Source organism: Arvicola amphibius, chromosome 11, assembly GCF_903992535.2.
Source record: "Arvicola amphibius chromosome 11, mArvAmp1.2, whole genome shotgun sequence".
NCBI lineage: Eukaryota > Metazoa > Chordata > Mammalia > Rodentia > Cricetidae > Arvicola > Arvicola amphibius.
This window is the reverse complement of record NC_052057.2, coordinates 95,839,603-95,857,872: the sequence shown is the minus strand read 5'-3', so window position 1 is coordinate 95,857,872 and position 18,270 is coordinate 95,839,603. Positions and strand designations below refer to the sequence as shown.

Here is an 18,270-nt window from a genome sequence, read left to right as displayed (position 1 = left end):
TGATTATTTATACACTGCAGAAGCCCCGTCTTTTCTAAGTGTCTCAGTTCTCTACTGGATGATGGGAACAGAATCTAAGGCCACCGTGGACAAGAGAACTCCAGAAGAAGGTTCTGTCAGTGCCCATCTGGGTCCTTCTGTTGGTCAGTAGTTCCTTGTTTTTTGGTTTGTTCAGAGCCAGCAGGGCGGGCAAAGGCAGTCACAGCTATTCTTTAGTAATCTGACCTTGACCTGAGGTCCTGCTGGGCACTGTGGGACTGACAGTCTCCAGGACTGGGCCTTCCCCAGGGCAGGGTGGTGGATTTGAGAGTATTAGTTTAGCTTATGCCTAGGTCTCTTCCTGCTAGCCAGTGGCTCTGTAAGAGGGCTGAGTGTAACGGGCCAGGTCCCTCTCTCCATGCACTGGGAGACATTTTAGACAACATTCTTTCCTATGGCATCCAAACCTGGAGTGTGGCGGCTTCTCCAGCAGAGCAAGGTATGTGTCTATGTGCATACATGTGTGCATGTGTGAGGCAAAGCCACCAGCCTTCTGGGAAAGAAAGGATGTGTGGACCCTGCATTGTTTCCAGCATTCACTTACAATAGCTGTGGAGGTGTCTCCACCCGCCCAGCCTTTGTGTACAGATCTGACCCCTTCACTCTGACAACTGCAGCATTTCCTTAGCAATATCCGAAAGGAAGAAAAAGATCTTGTTTCTCGACCAAATAGCACAAATAGCATTAGCTCAATCTCTCCCTTTCCCCCGCCCATGCATGCAGAAATGAGTTTGTGGCTGCCTGCTGCCACTCTTCCTTTCCGAGAGCCAGATGCTAACGGTGAGCCTGCCTCTGGCTAGCTAGCCCCCTCCCCAGCCAGAGCCATACCTCTGCCAGGAGCCTGGAGCTGGACCTGGTGACTCCCGCCAACCTTTATCTCGACAATCTCAGCTGAATCACTGGTCCCCACAGTCGCACAGGGGAATTGGGCTGATTTTCTAAGATCTGCTTTCTGCTAATACAATGGCATCCTAGCTAATGCAGGGAGGCTGCGCAATCTCAGCCTGTCTTCTTGCCGCTGCTGCTGCCACGGCTGCTGGGCTGCGGTGACGTCGCTACCAAGGGGGAGGGAAAGGAGCAGGCAAGCCCACAGTACAGCCACTCAGCTTCCCGGTCGGTACCAGAGGCCGGTTAGCCCGGGGGAGGGGGCAGTAGAGACAGAAGTTAGCCACAGAGGGCAGTAGGTGCTGGAAGATGGAGACTTTCCAGACAGCAGCAAAAAATGGAGAGAGCTGGGCCCAGCTTCTCTCCAGGCTCCGTGTTGGGAGAAGTCTGGGCAGAGCCTGGGAGCTCGCTTCCTTCCTTCCTTCCTTCCCCTCTCAGGCCGCCCCTTTAAGCCCCTCCCTCTCTTTCCTTCTACTGTGAAAGACTTGTTTTCCAGTTTTTTCCTTAGTAAGGCTTCCAGCTGGGTTAGGGTGGAAGGGATTTTGGAAGCCCCACCCAAAGGCTGCGAGAAAACAAAATAAACCCAAACCCCCCAACCACCTATCCTCATTCCACCAACAGAAGAGCAGTCGCCTTTCTTGAAGCCCAGTCTTAGTCAGGCCTGACGTACACAGGGCGGTTCTGTTCATTAAAGCACTGGGCTGGGCAGGCTTCCCTAGCAGGGTGGCGATGCTTACAGCCAAGGTGGGGTCTGCTGTCTTCAGAGGGTCTAAGAGCTGACACAGAGGAGGGCCTGTCACATCAGTGTTTGGGGTCCAGCGGGGCTTATAAGGAGAGAGAAGCCCTTTAACCAGGTGGAGCCTACAGTAAGAGGCTGATTTCTGTCAGATCAAAGAAAAATGTCTGCTCTGTCTATAGACCCAGTGAAAGCTCCATCTCTTCCTCGCTCAGGTTCTCGTCCAGTCTGTGAGAATAATGAGCCTTAGTGGACCACACCTGAGCCCGAAGAAAGGCAAGTCGAATGCCATCTCTGTTCACTCCGTGCTCAGCGATGCCATCCTTCAAAATAGCAGCTTTCAGACCAGAAATGGTGGCCCACACCTTTAATCCTAGCACTCGGGAGGGGGAAGAGGTAGGCGGATCTCTGTGAGTTCAAGCCAGCCTGGTTTACCTACCCAAATTCCAGGGTGGCCAGAACTACATAGAGACCCTGTCTCTAAAGGCCCACCAAGCAACAACCAAACAGCAGCTCTCAAGGTGGGCTTGGTGGCCCATTCGATTTTCCCTCTCAACTGTTTTCCTTTCTCCTTTCCCCATCTTCCAGAAGGGGGGGGGGGGGGCTGAACCAAAGGCTTTGTGTGTGTCAAGCAAGCTCTGTCTTCCCAGCCTCCTCCCAAGAATTTCTACTCCCAGCTGACGAAATCTGTGGATGTAGAACCCATGGGGTGGAGGGCCGGCCATGCTGCTGTCACTGCATGGTGAGGAGGAGAAAACATGGGTCTGGGTGCTAACTCTCTTCTCCTTTCCCCTGGGCTTTCTGGAGGCAGTCAGTGTCTTCATATGTGTATGGCTCAGACAGGTCTCCAACTTGCTGTATAGTCAAGGCTGGTCTCAAACTTGTGGCCATCCTTCTGCCTCACCCTCCTGAGTGCTGGGATCACAGGTACGTGCTATGACACTCATCTCTTTCCTTTCCTTGCTGCTTCCACGCCTCATGAGACCTGTGTATCTCCTGACTCCATACTGAACTGAGCTAGAGGATTATAGAGATGCAAAGTGACTGAAGACCCGTCTCCACCCTTGACCTGCTTGAGGAACAGCAGTCTCCTCCGAGCCTGCAAAGTAGGAAATGACGGAGAAGGGAAGGAAGGAGAGAGGGAGGAATTCACAACGTTAAGCCATGACTGGTCCTCTCAGGATGGCTGAAAAGGTTACGGGGCTCTTGCCTCTTCTAGAGCTGCTAGAGACCACTGCGGGGCTTTGCTGTAGGTTGTGACACCATCTGTGATCAGACGCATGGAGTGCTAGCTTATTTCTGCGGGAGCTCTGGGCCCAGGGTATGTCCCTGACACCCCTCTGAGGCCACACTGGCAGGACTGGCGACAGCTCTCCCATGTTCAGGGCTTCCTTTAGCCCAGCACACACAGACCACAGTGTCACCACCTCCTAACCTCACTGCACGCCGGGTGCTGGTGAAGGCCGGAGGAGGTGTGGGATCTCCTAAAACTGCTGCGTGGGAACTGAACTCAGGTCCTCTGGAAGAGCAGTTGGAGCTTTTAACCCTGAGCCATCTCTTCCGCTCCTAATGTTTCCTTCTCAAATTTAATCCAGAGCTAAGGAATGCTAGACTTTTGAGGATAGCCCCTAACACAACAAGGAGACAGGTGTGGTGGTCCTAGCATTTGGGAGGCTGAGGCAGGAGGGCTGTTTGTGGTCAGCCTGGATTACACGGCAGGACCCTGTCTAAAGGGACAGAGCAAGAGGACGATGTAATGACACCTTTGACCCTGATCTCCCAACAATCACTCCACGGACCTTTCACCTCAGGGGCTTATTTGGAGATAAGGGAGCGCTTTTGTTTGTTTTGCTCTAGTCAGACATATCTGACGTCAGCGACAATCCAGGTTTGTCCATGTCTCACCTCAAACTGGATGACTGAATCTAATCACAAAGATAAGAAATGCTTAATTAAAACAGGTCAGAATAAATTATGATAAACTCTACTCTGCACTCTTCTGATCTTGAAGTATCCTGAGGCAATTTATCCTTTTACATTTATTTATTGGATGATGATTGACTGATTGATTGTGTGTGTTTGTGTGTGTGTATGCATTATGTGTGTGTATGCAAACATGCCATGGACACATATGGAAGTTAGGACACGGCTTTTAGGAGTCAGTTCTCCTTTACCCTCACATGAATTCTGGGAATTGAACTCAGGTTGGCAGGCTTGGTGGCAAGCCCCTTTACCCATGGAACCAACTCACTGCTCATCCGGAGACTCTTAAGATCTGAGTGTGCATGCTGCATGCATGTGTGTGCTGGGTTGGTGGGTACATGCTCACATGTCACCAAGGCTAGCAAAACTAGCTAGTCAGGAAGCCCCAGGGACCTGCCCATTTCTGCCTCCCCGCAGCCGGGATGACAGTTTTTACAGAGGTGTTAAGGATCCAACTCATGCCCTCATGTGTACAGGGCTAGTGCTTCCCTGACAGAGCCACCGTCCAGCCTCCAGGAGCACACTGTAAGTATCTATGGGACTGCCTTGTGCTAGGCACTGTGGGGTGTCGGAAAGGGACCCAGTTTGAGATCACTATGCTATGCCTCCGCAGGGAGCAGGGCAGCACTATGCTTGGGAACGTGATACAGCTGGATTTCAATTGTATTCCCCAAGCCTTAATACACAAAACAGGTCTGCTCTGGTTGAAGATGGGACGCTAAACTCCCATGCTCCCCAACTTCCTTTTCCCACTGTGGGGAGTCTAAATAGAATTCAAAGGGATTCTACCACTTGAAGAAAAACATTCCAGAAACATCAGGGCAAAGGCAAAGATAGGCCCAAACGTGGTTTGCCGAGACTTGAGAGTCTGAGGAGTGAGATAAAGGAAGTCACCTCTGGGGCGGGGGGGAATCAGTGGAGCTGGCAGCGCAAGCTCCAGGGCCTGAATTCAGGTCCGTAAAAGGCTGGGCATGATGGCAGCATGCCTGTAATTCCCGAGCCAGGGAAGGAGGAGGACCCTGGGGCTTGCTGGACAGCCTAGCCTCGTAGGTAAACTCCAGGTTCAGTGAAAACCCTGTCTCAAAACAGCACGGTGAAGAAGTGACCGAGGAAGACACCTGACGTGGATCTCTGGGCTCGGCGTGTGTGCGCACACATGCACAGACACCCCCACACACAGACACACACCCACAAACGTACACATTCAAACACATACACAAATACTCAAAACAAAGAAACCACCTCTTTCTGCACGGCTCCTACATCACTTGTTAATGAAACAGCAGACTGGCTTTCTGGAGCAGAAATACACTTCATGCTGCCTGTGAATTTATGAGTGTTCTCTTGTAGAACCCCCTTCCCTGGTCTTCAGAGGCCCTGAGTGCAGACAAAGGCACAGCCTTCCCTAGAGGAAAGCGCTTGTCCCTGAAATATCCAAGAGATGCTCAGAGAATTTGGAGATGTAAGAACTAGCATTGATAGTGGGTATCAGTGGCTGAGTAACAAGGAAAATAAACAAGCTGCCAGGTGCCTGAGCACACCTGGCCCTGGCCTCAAGAGTCTGCCTCGACAATTGGAATGGAGCCAACACCCACAAGGTCGTCTGACTTCCCTCTGGGCAGTGGAACTGCTCCTAGCTGAACAGGATACTTTTCTTAACTGGTTTCACGTTATTTTGGACTCCAAGCAAGGCCAGCCAGAATGCTGGGAGTGTTCTGAAAGGGCTGTCCCAGACACACCAGCTGCTTCCTTATTAGGCCTCCCTAATATAGTGTCCTCTTTCGAAGCACAGACGTTGTTCTGCTTTGGGCTCCTTGTGTGTGCTGCCGATGAGCCCGGCTAAAAGCCTGCCTCTAACAATCAAAGGCAAGCCCTCTGCCAAAGGCCTGGCGCTGCAGCAGAACCGAGGACCTGGTGTGGCTGCATCGTCTTTTCCCCGAGTCTGTGCTTCCTTATGAACCACAATGTGCAGCACCTTTATAATATCGCTAGATATAGAAAGAACCCGTGGCAGAACTCATGCTTGAGCTCCCGAGGCCCCAGTGCCATAACTGGAGACTGCAGCACTGGGCAATTACACCTAGAAAAGAGCCAGATGCCAGCCGGTGCTGACCAAGAACTGCTTCCCCCCCCCCCCGCCCCCCATTTCTCAAAACAGAATTTCTCTGTATCTCTGGCTGTCCTGGAACTCACTCTGTAGACCAGGCTGGCCTCTTCCTCCCTGAGTGCTGGGATTAAAGGTGTGCATCGCGCCACCACCGGCAAGAATTGCTTTTCTTTATTTCACAAAAGCCTGATAGTCAATGGAGCTTGGCTCCAGGGTCTCTTTCTGCAGGGAAGGGTTGCACCTAGGAAGACAGTCTTTCCCCCTGGTCTAGCCTGGGTGCACTGCTTTCCCGTCATGCCGTCACCCTTCCTTAGCTCAGCTTCTAGTGTCTGGTCATCTGGAGACCCCTTTATGGTTCCTTTCAGGTATAATCATAAAGTAAACCAAATCCGAATCCTAACTCCAGGGAAGGCCCTATGCAGGGTGTTAATGTCTAGCCTTCTTCCCGCCCTCTTCATTCCAGACTGCGCGGGCACACCCCTCAGGCTCAGAGGCTGGCTTGTAATGTCAGTTACGTCTCCAGAGATCCAGAGCCTGCTGCAAACCCTATTCCTTCTGCGGGTATGCCAGGTTAGAGTGAGAGGAGGACATCGGGGAACTTGGCAAGATTCAGATCCTACCTTGGCAAACAGCTCTTCAGAAGAAGGGATGGAGAAGGCAGGCATCAACGAGGCCGCAGGACAAAGTCTCCCAATGTCAGATGCAGGTGAAATGAGAAAGCAAGAAACCACCAAGACTAGAGATAGGAATAGGGTGCTAAGGCTGGAGTGGCCTGCTTTGCTGAGAGGCAGTTCTTAAGCACTGATTTGTGGGAGTAAGGCAGCTGGATCAAACAAGGCCCCTCCGCCGCTTCAACTGTCCAGTGTGGTCAACACCTTGCTTATCCTTTGGCAGTGCCTTCTGGCTCCTGGGATCTGGAAAGCACAGCCCCAGTGTTCCCTGCTCCCCCTCCTCCCAGACAGTGGACTGAAGCGTGCAGGCTGCCAGACTGCTGGCCAATCGGTTTGCCTAGAGCTGTAAATAAAAGGGCACATATGCAGAGAGAAGTGGCTATGAGAAGAATCTAGATTGAATTACACAAACCAGTTGTGGGGCCGGGGTGGGGGGAGGTGAGAGAGAGCAGAGGGAAGCTTTTCAAGGAAACCTCCAAGCGCGCCCCTGCCTCTGCGTGACTGCCTTCACAGGCTTCTCTGGGGAACCCGGCTCATCTGGCCAGGCTCTCGGCAGTGGAAGCCCGCCCTGGAGGTGCCTTATTTGCTAGTAGAGTTTACAGGGCTAGCTCTCCACGCTCGGGCAGAGCACTGGGACTTTGTAGGGGCAGCAAAGGCTTTCTATGCACCAGTAATGGTATTTGCTTTAATTAGAAGACCAAGGTTAGCGTAAGTTTTGTCTTGCTCACTTAAAAAAAACAATTTAACATGCAGGTGTGTGGCGTCTGGCTTTGTTCTGAGGATTCAAGAGGTTAGGGTCTGTAATGTACAGAGCAAGGATTTGGTGTTAAGATCAGTTCCAATCTGAGACACAGCCTGCCCGCTATGGAACTCTGGGAAACTCTGGGCTGTAAACTGCTGTGACATTCCCTCAGAGAATTACAGAGTCATGTCATACCTGACATCAGTGCTCAGCAATGTCACTATTATTATTCTGTCTCTGGCAGATGACCAGTGTTCTTGTTTCTTTTCTCCTCACCCAGTTTCCAGAGAAATCTAAAGCCTTATGCCTGAGGTATTTGTGGGCAAACTATCTACTAGTCAGAGGACTAAGTGGGCTATTGATGCATAGCTGTAATCCCAGCACCACAGAGAGGCAGCCATCCTCGGGCCACAAAGAGACAGCCATCCTCGGCCACAGAGCAAGGTTGAGGCCCACCTAGACTGAGAGAGACACTGTCAAAACACAAAGAGTCAAAGGGAACAGAAGGACAGTCATGTCCTTCCCCGCCTCCTTGAGCTAGGCCTGGCGATCCTGTGTCCATCATATCTACACTGGTAACCTTCTGGAGTCTCAGTCTTCCTCCCAGAGCAAAGACACCACACTATCGCTAGTGTTACCTGCTGTAAGACATGTTCCCAGACTGAAGGTCCTTTTCCTGGGGCCCCAGCTCAGCTCTCAGTAGGTGAAGGGGAGGAACAGCCTGATCCCAAGATGGCAGGATAGGGCTGCCCAGGCTGGTGTATGCCCAATCACAGCTGCCTGTTTGGCCTACAGGCTAAAAATAGCAACCCCGATGGCGCTGGATTAAGACAGAATTGTACGAGGTGTTTATTTTTACACTCTGGCGTCAGTATCAAGTTCTACTGGTTACTGTCCAAATGTAGGGCAGCTTCCTGCTATAGGAGTGGCCTCAGGCTTCTCCAGGTTGCTAAGCTGGGTTCAGAAGGTAGCAAGCTTTGGGCAAAAAAGTTCAGTGTTGACAGAGAAGTGAAACAAGCAGATGCCAGGTGTCCATGTGTCTAGTCCCAGATCTCTGCAATCACAAGGTCCTCAACTTGAAGGCTGCTGCCCACACCCACAACATTCTCCTCAGTTGGGTAGGCTGCTTCCAGAAGAGCTCACGGCTGTTTCGGTCAGGACACGGGTATACATACACTTACAACCTGTTGTGCGAAGTGATCTGAGCCAAGTCAAGGGAAGATTCCCACCCAGCATTCCGAAGCTCGACCTTGTCACAAGTTGCAGACTTGTGTCAGCACTGTGTGCTGACAGAAAAAGAAAGGACTACTTGGGAGAGTATCATAGAACACCTGAGACAAAGAGCAGGCCCAGACCGTCCTCGACTCATCTGCCATTCCCAGCAGGAACACCACATTTCCTAGAGCGGCACTCCTACAGGACACAGCGGGCTAGAGCCACCCAGAAACCAGCTGTCTGGCCAGAAGCCAGCGCCCACATCACCTCTTCCCAAGGCCCTACAGAGTGGGGCCCACATACTGACCACAGCACGTGGAGCCCCGAGGCTGTTCCCATGGCTTCCCTGCATCCCTACAAGGCAGCTCCTACCAGCCTTCTCCCCGCCAGTCAAGCAGACAGTGCTGGGGGAAGCAGACAGCTGGGCAGCTCATGTAAACAGATGGAGACAGGCCTAAGGAGGGGCTATTCCTCACGGCAGCCTGCTAGAGAATGACAAAAATGTCCCACACATCAGGTAGGAATGCTGAAGTGCAAAAAACCAGGCGAGCCCAGAGCAGCAAGGACTCCTTCACCTCCCTGCTGAGGCTGACTCACAGCCACGGCCACGTGAGTGGCACCAGGAGCCCCGGGTGTGAACTCAGTCAGTGCATTCTTTTTCTGTCACTCAAGGCTTATCTACCTGGTCATCAGAACAACAATGCAGCCCCAGAGACAACCAGGTTTGATCACCAGTGATAAAGGTCTCTGAGCTCAGCTCCCTCTGGAAGCTGGCATCCTAGGACCATGGCAGGATGCCCGAACACAGGGACACTGCTTTCATTCTTGCGTATCCCCTGACGTGCTGGGTCATAAGGGCAGGCTACCTGTCCTCACAAGCTCCAGTTCTACCACCTGTAAAAGGGTCTCTTCGTGGTTATTGTCTGCTGGCGAAGCAAGAACAAAATTTGAAAAATATCAAGAACGGGAAATGTAAATGCTATGAAATAAAGCATTTGGACCAGAGCATTTCAGAACTGTAATCAATGTGGCCAGGGAGAGCACCGTGGCTCTTCCCGGGCTCTCCCCCTTCTAGGTCACAGTGGCCATGCTGGAGAGTGGGTCTGAGCAACAGCTCAACAGAAGGCCACGATGTCCAATGATGCGTAAGAAAGAAGGTGGAAGGCAGAGCAGCGGGGGCTCCTCCACTCATCCCTGCTCTGTGACTGGGTGACCCAGGACCCTGGGAGGAGGCTGAGCTCCACACGATGCAGGCAGCAGCAGGATCTCCTGGACCCAGTTTAAAAGGCCCCGGGAGGCGACAGGAAGGGAGGACTGAGCGCCAGTGTGCAGCGGGACAAAGGCGGCACTGTACCCACGCCAGCACGAGCCTTCACTCTTTCCAGTCCCGCAACTCCTCAACTGGCCAGGTGGCTAGAACTCAGAAACGGAATCTAGTCTTCTCTGACACACGTTTACTGCTACTGCCTTCCCTAAGAGTCAAAGCAGACATCTGAACCTCTCCTGCCAGCTCTAGTGACACCCACCTGCCTCTAGAGAAGGGGCCTTAGGGACCAGCAAATCCACCTGAAAAGGGCCAGGAAGCAGACTGGGCTCTGAGGGTAATATAGGTATGCAATGAGGGCTTTTCTTTTCTTTAAAAACTTTATTTTAAATTGACCATTTTAGCTGTATACTATTAAGGTTCAAAGTTTTGTTATGATTTATGAATGCAATGTGGACTAAGTAAGTCAAATGAACTAACCGTGATGTTAAGTTGGGACCTTCGCCCCAGTCCCTGGCATCCATCCCAGCACCCTAGCCGGGGAGTTGCCTTGGTCTGAACTCCAAATCCCAGCATGCCAGGTCCTGACCCCTCCCTGGGGGAAGGTCAGGACCACTCCCACAGGGTAGTTAAGTGGGACACCCAGAGGAGGAACACGTGGTCCTGAGTTTTGCACGTGCTTCCCGTTTTTTTCTGTCTCCCCTGCCATGCTCTCGGCCACCTGAGAGTGCTGCATTTAATAAAACATGGACGTTTTAATTCGGTTTAATTCAGCCTGTTTGGATTTCTGTGCGCCAGCGGAGAGGGTTTTTCTTAATACTAACATCACCTCAAATACTTGATCATTGTCTGTGGTGAGAACATCTGATATTCACTGTCAGAAATAGTGAAATGTCTAATCCTTTAAAAATGTAAAAGTCAGCCAGTGGCGGTGCTTGCCTTTAATCCCAGCACGTGGGAGGCAGGGGAGGTGGATCTCTGTGAGTTCGAGGCCAGCCCCGTCTCAGGAAAGGAACAGATGCCTAGCAGCTGAAAACTTCATCCTTATAAGATTACCCATTACTTGTTATGCTACCCACAGAGCTAGTGTTGGTCATAAACACATTTCGGATCTTTACAATAACTATGCAGAGTAGACACTTGAGCCCTACTCTGCAGCTGAGGAAACCAAGGCGGTCTGGGATTAAGTTTATCCAAGATCACAGAGCTGGGAAGAACAGTGCTGGGCTTTGAACTCTGGTCTCACTCACTCCCAAGTCCCCGTCTTTACTCAACATCCTCTAATGCCCTTGGCAGAGGGGAATACTGAGTAAATGCCTTCATTTGAAACTTGATTAGATTTTGTTCTAAAACAGTAGCAATCTGTTGGTTAGCCCTTTTTAATACTATGGCTATTAACAAATGACAAGATATTACAAACCACAGGCACGGCAACTTCCCATGGTTGTGACTGACACCAAGTCAATACAGTTATAGTCACACTTAACCTTGTGGCTTATCTGAACCAATATTTATTTACTCCCCACAAGAATAAAGCTGTAAATATGTTCATCTTTGCTTAGTGGCTAAAGAAGTCTCTTCAAGTGCTTGGTGTCACCTCTGTAAACACTTCGGGCTGTCTGGATCAGTTCCCTTACCTTCCCAACCCCCAAACTGTTAGCTGTCAATCAAATATTCATTCTTACTCTTTTTCAGCTTTGGTAATTTGGCTGGATACAAGTATTTGTACTTCCACTGCAGGAGTGACCTGCTTGTAGAGGAAGTGTGTAGGCTTTAGGGCAGTCTCTGAAGGATGAATGGGATGTGACCTCCCTCTCTTCCCTACCCTAGGGTAGGTGTGACAACTACAGCTTCTACCTAGGGCCAAAAGATGGCCTGGGGAAAGCGGTCAGGGGACATACCAGGGGAACAACGAGCAGTTTTGGAACACAGCTGGGCGGTCAGCAAAGCCACACCCAAGGGAACCTTGGAGACACACAGCCAGAAGACCAAATTTCATGAGGCCTTCATGTTCTTCTTGGACAAAGCTCTGTTATTGTCTTCGTGGTCACCACGTCCCTCATGTCTATGATTTGTGTGAAAACTCGCAGGGGTTTCTAGCCCCTCACTGGGCAGTGTTACTGGTAGTTACAATAACAGTGACTGACAGTTTCCAAACATTGATGCTGGAGTAGAGTAACGATTCAACCACCACCCTTTAAATAAAAGAATTTAGACATGTCGATTGTTAGTAAAGTTAGGTTAGGATGCTTTTGGTAATGGCTTTGATGTAGAAAACCTTGGGGAACAATTTAAAGTTTAGGAAGGCACACTTTTAATAGTTGAGCACGGGACTCACTGAGGTAAGGGAACAGGAACAATGGCAGCCTGGCTATTGCTGGCTGAAGCACCTTTCTTGCTAGAATGGGTTGGTGAGCACCCTCTTCTCAGCTTCCTGACATGATTTAGTGTTGTTGAGTGGGTATGCACCCTGAGGACTTAAAGTAGAAATGACTGGCTGTTTCTCATATATAAAAGTTTAGATTTGTGATTCTTTTAAGATTTTATAAGATCACCTTTTGAGATAAATAATGAAATCACTGATCCTTTCTTTGCAACTGCAAAATGCAGCCTGGCAGCAAAAGAACTGCCTGAGACAAATACCTCGCTCACTTACACTCTGTTAATCTGGAACAAGTTGCTGGGACAGGAATATATGTAACTTCTCGGGGATAATTTCTTTTTTACCTGTAACACATAAAATGTTTAATCATGTAAGGGAAGCGAGAAACACTGTTTCTTACTTGTAATCATTAACTTGAAAAATAGAACATAACCAGACTGTAATTTTTAGATTGCCTAAAGGATCTTTCTGGGGTATATAAGCTGTGGGGAGTGAAGTGAGGCAGAAGGGAAGCATCAGAGTAGAAGAACAGAGCAGTAAAGGAACAGAGGAGAACAACCAACAGAAAGAAAAATAAAATGAAGAACTAAGCTTTGGCCTGAGCTCAGAAAAGTCCTCATGTGTCTGTCTGTCCAGCAGTTCTCTTGCTCTGCATCTCCTCTCCAGTTTCTCTGACCTGCTGGGAGCTTGCTGAAGGTCAGCACCCCAGGTGAGATCCTGATATGTTGGAGGTGCGTGTGCGTGTGTGTGCACGCTTTTTTTTTTTTTTTTTGCTGGCCCCAGAGAATTGAGTTTTACTCTCTCAGCTAGGGAGTCAGTTGAGCGATTAGTCCGCCAACTCTGTGTCTCCTCTTCAGTTCCTGAGATGCTGAGGACTGGTCTCTGCAGCACCAGGAAACAAAAGACTGGAAGGGGCCGGGAAGGCAGAGACTATGGAATGCCACGCTAGCCCAGGGCTGGACTTCCGCTGCTGTGGTAGAGAAATAAAGCTTCCATCTTACCAAAGCCACACATTTTGGACTTCTGTTATACACACATGCACGCATGCAGGCACGCACACACAGGCACACACACACACACACACACACACACACACACTCTACTTTCGATGTCCTACCTTACTGATCCTGCCCCCTTTCTCCATCCTTATTCCTACTAAAGCCTAACCTGTAATCATCACTTGTCTGAATCTTCAAGTCTCACTTGAGACCGAGTCAGCCTTTTAAAACAAAGTCTATTACATTACTCTCTTGCCTAAAAACTCTTAACAGAATAACTGGCTGAATATTTCAAAATGACTAGCAGAAAGGATTGAGCATTTCTAACACAAGGATAGATGTTTAAGATGAAGGCTATGCCAATCACTCTGATGCGATCATTTTATATTATGGAAATACATAGAGACATCACGCTGTGCCTTGTCAATTGTACGATTATGCCATTTAAACATCCTCAAAGATTTCTAAAGTAGCCCAACTCCTCAAAGGTTTACTTGACTCTTCACAATCCCTTTAGCCTCTCTGCCCTGTGGTTTCTCTAATATCTAGAAACTGCTCATTTGTCTAGGTAACTCCATGCAGCCCTCATATTTTCATAGAGTTTTGTTAATCCTGGATAGCATGATAATTCAGATGAATACAGAGCGGATGCTCAACCTTATTAAAAAAATAACACCATGAGCATGCATGCACCTGGGCTTGAGGGCTAGGAACTATTTTAAATATCTCGTGCATTTTTTTCTTTCTTCTTTGGTTGTATGCTGCAGACAGCAGCTGTGCTCTTCATCTTTGTAACTACCTAACCTACAGCAGATGCTTAAAGTGTGTCCTGAACTTCCACATGCTGGGCAAGAACTCTCTCTTCGAACGCATCCAGCAATTGACTCTTCACTAAGCTAAACTGGAGGGATGGCTTACTCCAGACGGGCCTGCAGCTATCACAGTGTGGACAATTCATGCAGTCTGACTCCAGCTCTCTTTGCCAGGGTGTGGGGTGCTGGAGGGGAAACAAGAAGTTCACTGGCTGGCTTCTGGGATACGCAGAGCAGTAATCCAGGGGCTGCTTCACTGCTGGGCCTGGGCTGCAGTATGAAACCCAGAACAGCGTGTTCTGACGTTCCTTCCCATTTCCGTCTCTCTTCCCACCTCATCCTTTAACCTCACAAGTCTTCAATTTTGCCATTAGCTATTCATGGGGGCTGCTGAGTAGCGAGGAAAGAATGCAGGATGTGTGGCAAAAAGTCCAGTACTAGTTGAGGAACAATTTTTTTTTTTTCCTTAAAAGGGCAGGGGAGAATAAAGAGGGCAGTCTATGAGGTTACATAAGACCCGCTGTCCTCGCTGGGAGCTAATCCAACTCCATCTGGAAGAGTCTTCAGGCTGCTTAGAATTTCAAGGAAGGGCTGGGCATGTCCTGCTGGGACGCCCTATACTGGGGCCTTGTCTAGAGGTGGGGAGGTCCTGGTTAACTGCAGCCCCACTGGGTTCACTTGGGGCTGAACACTGCAAAATCCACCTATGGCCAAACATCACAAGGACAAGCCCCTTTGCCCAAACAAAGTCCATCTGGAATCAGGCCTCTGGCCCCCACTCCAAAAGAAGCAGGATCTTGGAATTCAGCAACCCAACCCCACAGCTTATGTGGCAGGGTTTCCTTCCCTGCTCAGGTAGACAGACAGCGAATCTGTGGTCCTAAGGACTCCAATGCCACTCCTATCCCCAAATCAGATAATTCAGTCAGTAATTACAACGGAGTGCCTCTGAAGTGCCAGGTACTCTACTGTGTGGACAAACAGACCCGATGGCTGTCTTCATGAAGCTTCCAGCTCATCCAGGCAGACCAAGCAATTGAGCACAACTGGTCTGGGCACGCAGTTGAGTGGCAGCACGTTTGCCTAACATGGGAAAGGCGCGGCTTTATCCCTAACACAGTCCCTACTAAAACATGAATATACAAACTATCAAATGGGCCTTGGGAAGGCTGAATCATAAGTAAACAGTTAATTATAAAAATCACAGGGATGAATCCAGACAGAGTTCTTGTCTGACGTGTGTAAGTTTCTGGGCTCAGCTCTTAGTAACGAACACACTCAAATACAATTAAAGTGAGCTGGAGAGATGGCTCAGCGGGTAAGCGCACTGGCTGCTCTTATAGAGGACCTGGGTGTGTTCCTAGCACAGATATGGCGGCTCACAACCATCTGTAACTTCAGGTGTAAGTTCCAGGGTGTTATTTGATGCCCTCTTCTGGCTTCCACGGGTACATACCTACACATATGCAACCAAGCACTCACAACTAACCTAAGCAAACCCTTTAAAAAAATCACAGCACTCGGGAGGCAGAGGCAGGCGGATCTCTGTGAGTTCGAGACCAGCCTGGTCTACAAGAGCTAGATCCAGGACAGGCTCTAAAGCTGCAGAGAAACCCTGTCTCGAAAAACCAAAAAAATCAATCAATCAATCAATCAATCAATCAATCACAGCAGTCAGCTCTGGAGCTGTGGTGATAATTCAGTCCCTAAAGTGCTTGCTGGGCAAACATAAGGATCTGAGTTTGGCCAGGCGGTGGTGGTGCACACCTTTAATCCCAGCACTCGGGAGGCAAAGGCAGGCAGATCTCTGAGTTCGAGGCCAGCCTGGTCTAAAAGAGCGAGTTCCAGGACAGACTCCAAAACTACAAAGAAACCCGTCTCGAAACAAACAAACAAACAAACAAACAGGATCTGAGTTTGAACAAACCCACATGAAAAGTCAGCCAAACTGGCTTGCATTTGTAATTACAGCTGGGGAAGTGGAGACAGACAGCAGTTAGCCTAACTGCCAAGTTCTGGGCCAGAGAGAGAGAGAGAGATCCTGTCTCAAAAAACAAGGTGGACAGCACCTGATGAGAAAAGCACCCAAGGTTGTTCTGTCTCACACACAAACATACAAATGTATGTACCTGCATCACCTGTGCATCTATGTGCACATGAATTCTCTCTCTGTTTTGTCCAGTAGCTAACCAGCCAGTGCTTCTAACCACTGAACCATCTCTCCAGTACTCACACCTCTCTGAATTAAAGCCTGCTTATATTGTGTGAACAGATCATTACATACTGTACTAGTCACTGAAATTGTTTGTGCTTAACCTAAAAATGCTGGCTCCACAGTTGCTAGAAGGGATCAACAACCGGGTACCACTGGAGGCCAGAACAGGGCATCAGGTCCCCTGGACCTGGAGTTACAATGACCGTGAGCCACCATGTGTGTGCTGGGACCAAAACTCAGGTTCTCCTTAAGAGCAGCCAGTGCTCTTAACCACTGAGCCACCTTTCCAGCCCTCAGATTCATTTTCTAATGGAGATAATAATACCTTTCTTAGAGGTGGAAGGAAAAGTGAGAGGAGAAAAGATAAATACAGTGACTGGCACTTCCTGAGGGCTCAGTAAATAACAACTACACTAAATACATACCAGGAATCTCCTTTCTGGACTCCAAATCCCTGCTCCTGCCCTTCTGAGACTAATTGCCAGTAGAGAAGCAAGTCATTACCACAGCCACTGTTTCCTGCTCCACAGGCAGTGGCCTCCCGTTCTTTAACCTCTCTTTGCAGCTCTGTTCTTTGCTCCTCGGTCATAGGGAACATCCCAAGAGAACGCAGAGAAAGAGAGGAACAGCGAATTTGAAGCTTTCTACAAACCAAGAACTCCCCATCCAATAAACATCACTAGGTACATGACTACCTAAATAGCCCACTGTCAACAGAACACGGTGGGAGAGTCTTCCACATGAACTCAGGGGTTGACAAGATTCTCCTTTTAAAGAGCCGTATTATTAGCATGAAGAATACCACACAACAGCCATCATCCCCACAGTCCTGCTTTGGAAAGCTTTTGCTCAAAGTGTTGGCATGTGGCTCTACTCCTACCACTTAAAAGGCAGAGGCAGGTGGAGCTCTGGGAGCTTGAGGCCAGCCTGGAGACAGGGCCCTTGGTACGAGTCCATTCTACAATGCCTAGGGTCAGAGAGTTGGAACTTACTTCTGTTCCTTCAAGGTTATAGTCAACAGTTCACGGCCACACCTTGTTTATCAGGTATCAGGTGTTAAGAAGTAGTCTGCTTCTACCTCAAACCAAGGTCAAGGCTCCATTCCACCTTGATTTAGAGCAGACAGTTCTGCTCTCTCAAGGTTATTGTCAACAGGTGTGGTTAACATCCAGCCCTGGTATTTCAGGAATTAAGAAGTAGATCTGTTCCTACTCAAACAAAAGTCTAAGGATCCAACTAGGCTTCTACTCCCTTAGGAAGATAGCTATGGATTCCACTCAGAGAGTGGTTTGCTAACAGAATGTTTTGGTCTATGGTATGAGCATTACTTGTCTTGTTCTGGCAACAGAATATTAAAGTAAAAATTAAGTCCATAATTCTGCTCACTCCTTCTATCATATGAATGCAGCTTTTTTTTTTTTAAATCTTACTTTTATCTTTTGGGGTCGGGGTATTTAAGCAAATGGAAATTAAACACGGGAGATTTCAATATTCACTAGATCACCCTCCCGGTACTATCCCATGTTTCTGTCTCCTATTTCTCCTATATCTATGTTCCTTTTGCCTAATAATTCTAATCCTCATGCTCCTACCCTGGAATGTACGCACCCGCTGTGGCTAGGAGCCCGGCAGAAGTCACCCCGAAAAGGTAGCCTACGGCAGCCTGGTTTAAGTTCTGGGTCAGTCAGGACAACATAGAGGATAGAGGGGGCCCTGTCTTAAAAACAACAACAACAACAACAAAACAGAAAGGAAGGAAGGGAAGGGGGAGGGAAGAGAGAGGAAGAGAGGGAGGGAAACAAAGGGAAGAAAGGAGGGGAGAGAGAGAGAGAGAGAGAGAGAGAGAGAGAGAGAGAGAGACTGAGACTACTTAGGGACTCCCTCGACCCTCAACAATTCTTGCAAAAGATAAAAGTTGACAATTTTGCAGAGGAAGGCAGACAAGAAAGGAACAAGCAAGAGGCCTGGTCAGAAATGAGCAGGCAGGAAGCCCTGCAGCAGGGATGTTTAAGTTGAGGCCTGAAAGGAACTCAGATGAAGGCTGACAGCAAGAGTCTAGGCAGGGGAGGAAGAAGTGTGCTTGGCCAGTTAGAAAACAACATGTAATACCTTACATGTTTTCACAGTTCTGCCAAAGAACTTCGAGAAGAATCAGGATCAAATATATAGAAAATTGAGCAAATAAAAAGTGCTAAAAGTTACACAAGGTCCACAGTAATA

The 18,270-nt window shown here is 49.1% G+C and overlaps 1 protein-coding gene across 3 annotated transcripts in view; it reads right to left on the bottom strand.

Moving 5' to 3' along the window:
• Positions 1-18,270, bottom strand: part of Rusc2 (RUN and SH3 domain containing 2) — a 52,012-nt gene that overhangs the window by 22,277 nt on the left and 11,465 nt on the right. Inside the window, exon 1 of one of the 3 annotated variants that reach the window (XM_038347182.2) lies at positions 868-1,253. The exons of 1 other annotated variant lie outside the window; for it this stretch is intronic. The gene's annotated coding sequence lies outside the window, so the exon portion shown is untranslated. Of the gene's footprint in view, positions 1-867; positions 1,254-18,270 lie in introns of those variants that run through there. One more of the 3 variants, XM_038347181.2, reaches the window with a different exon arrangement.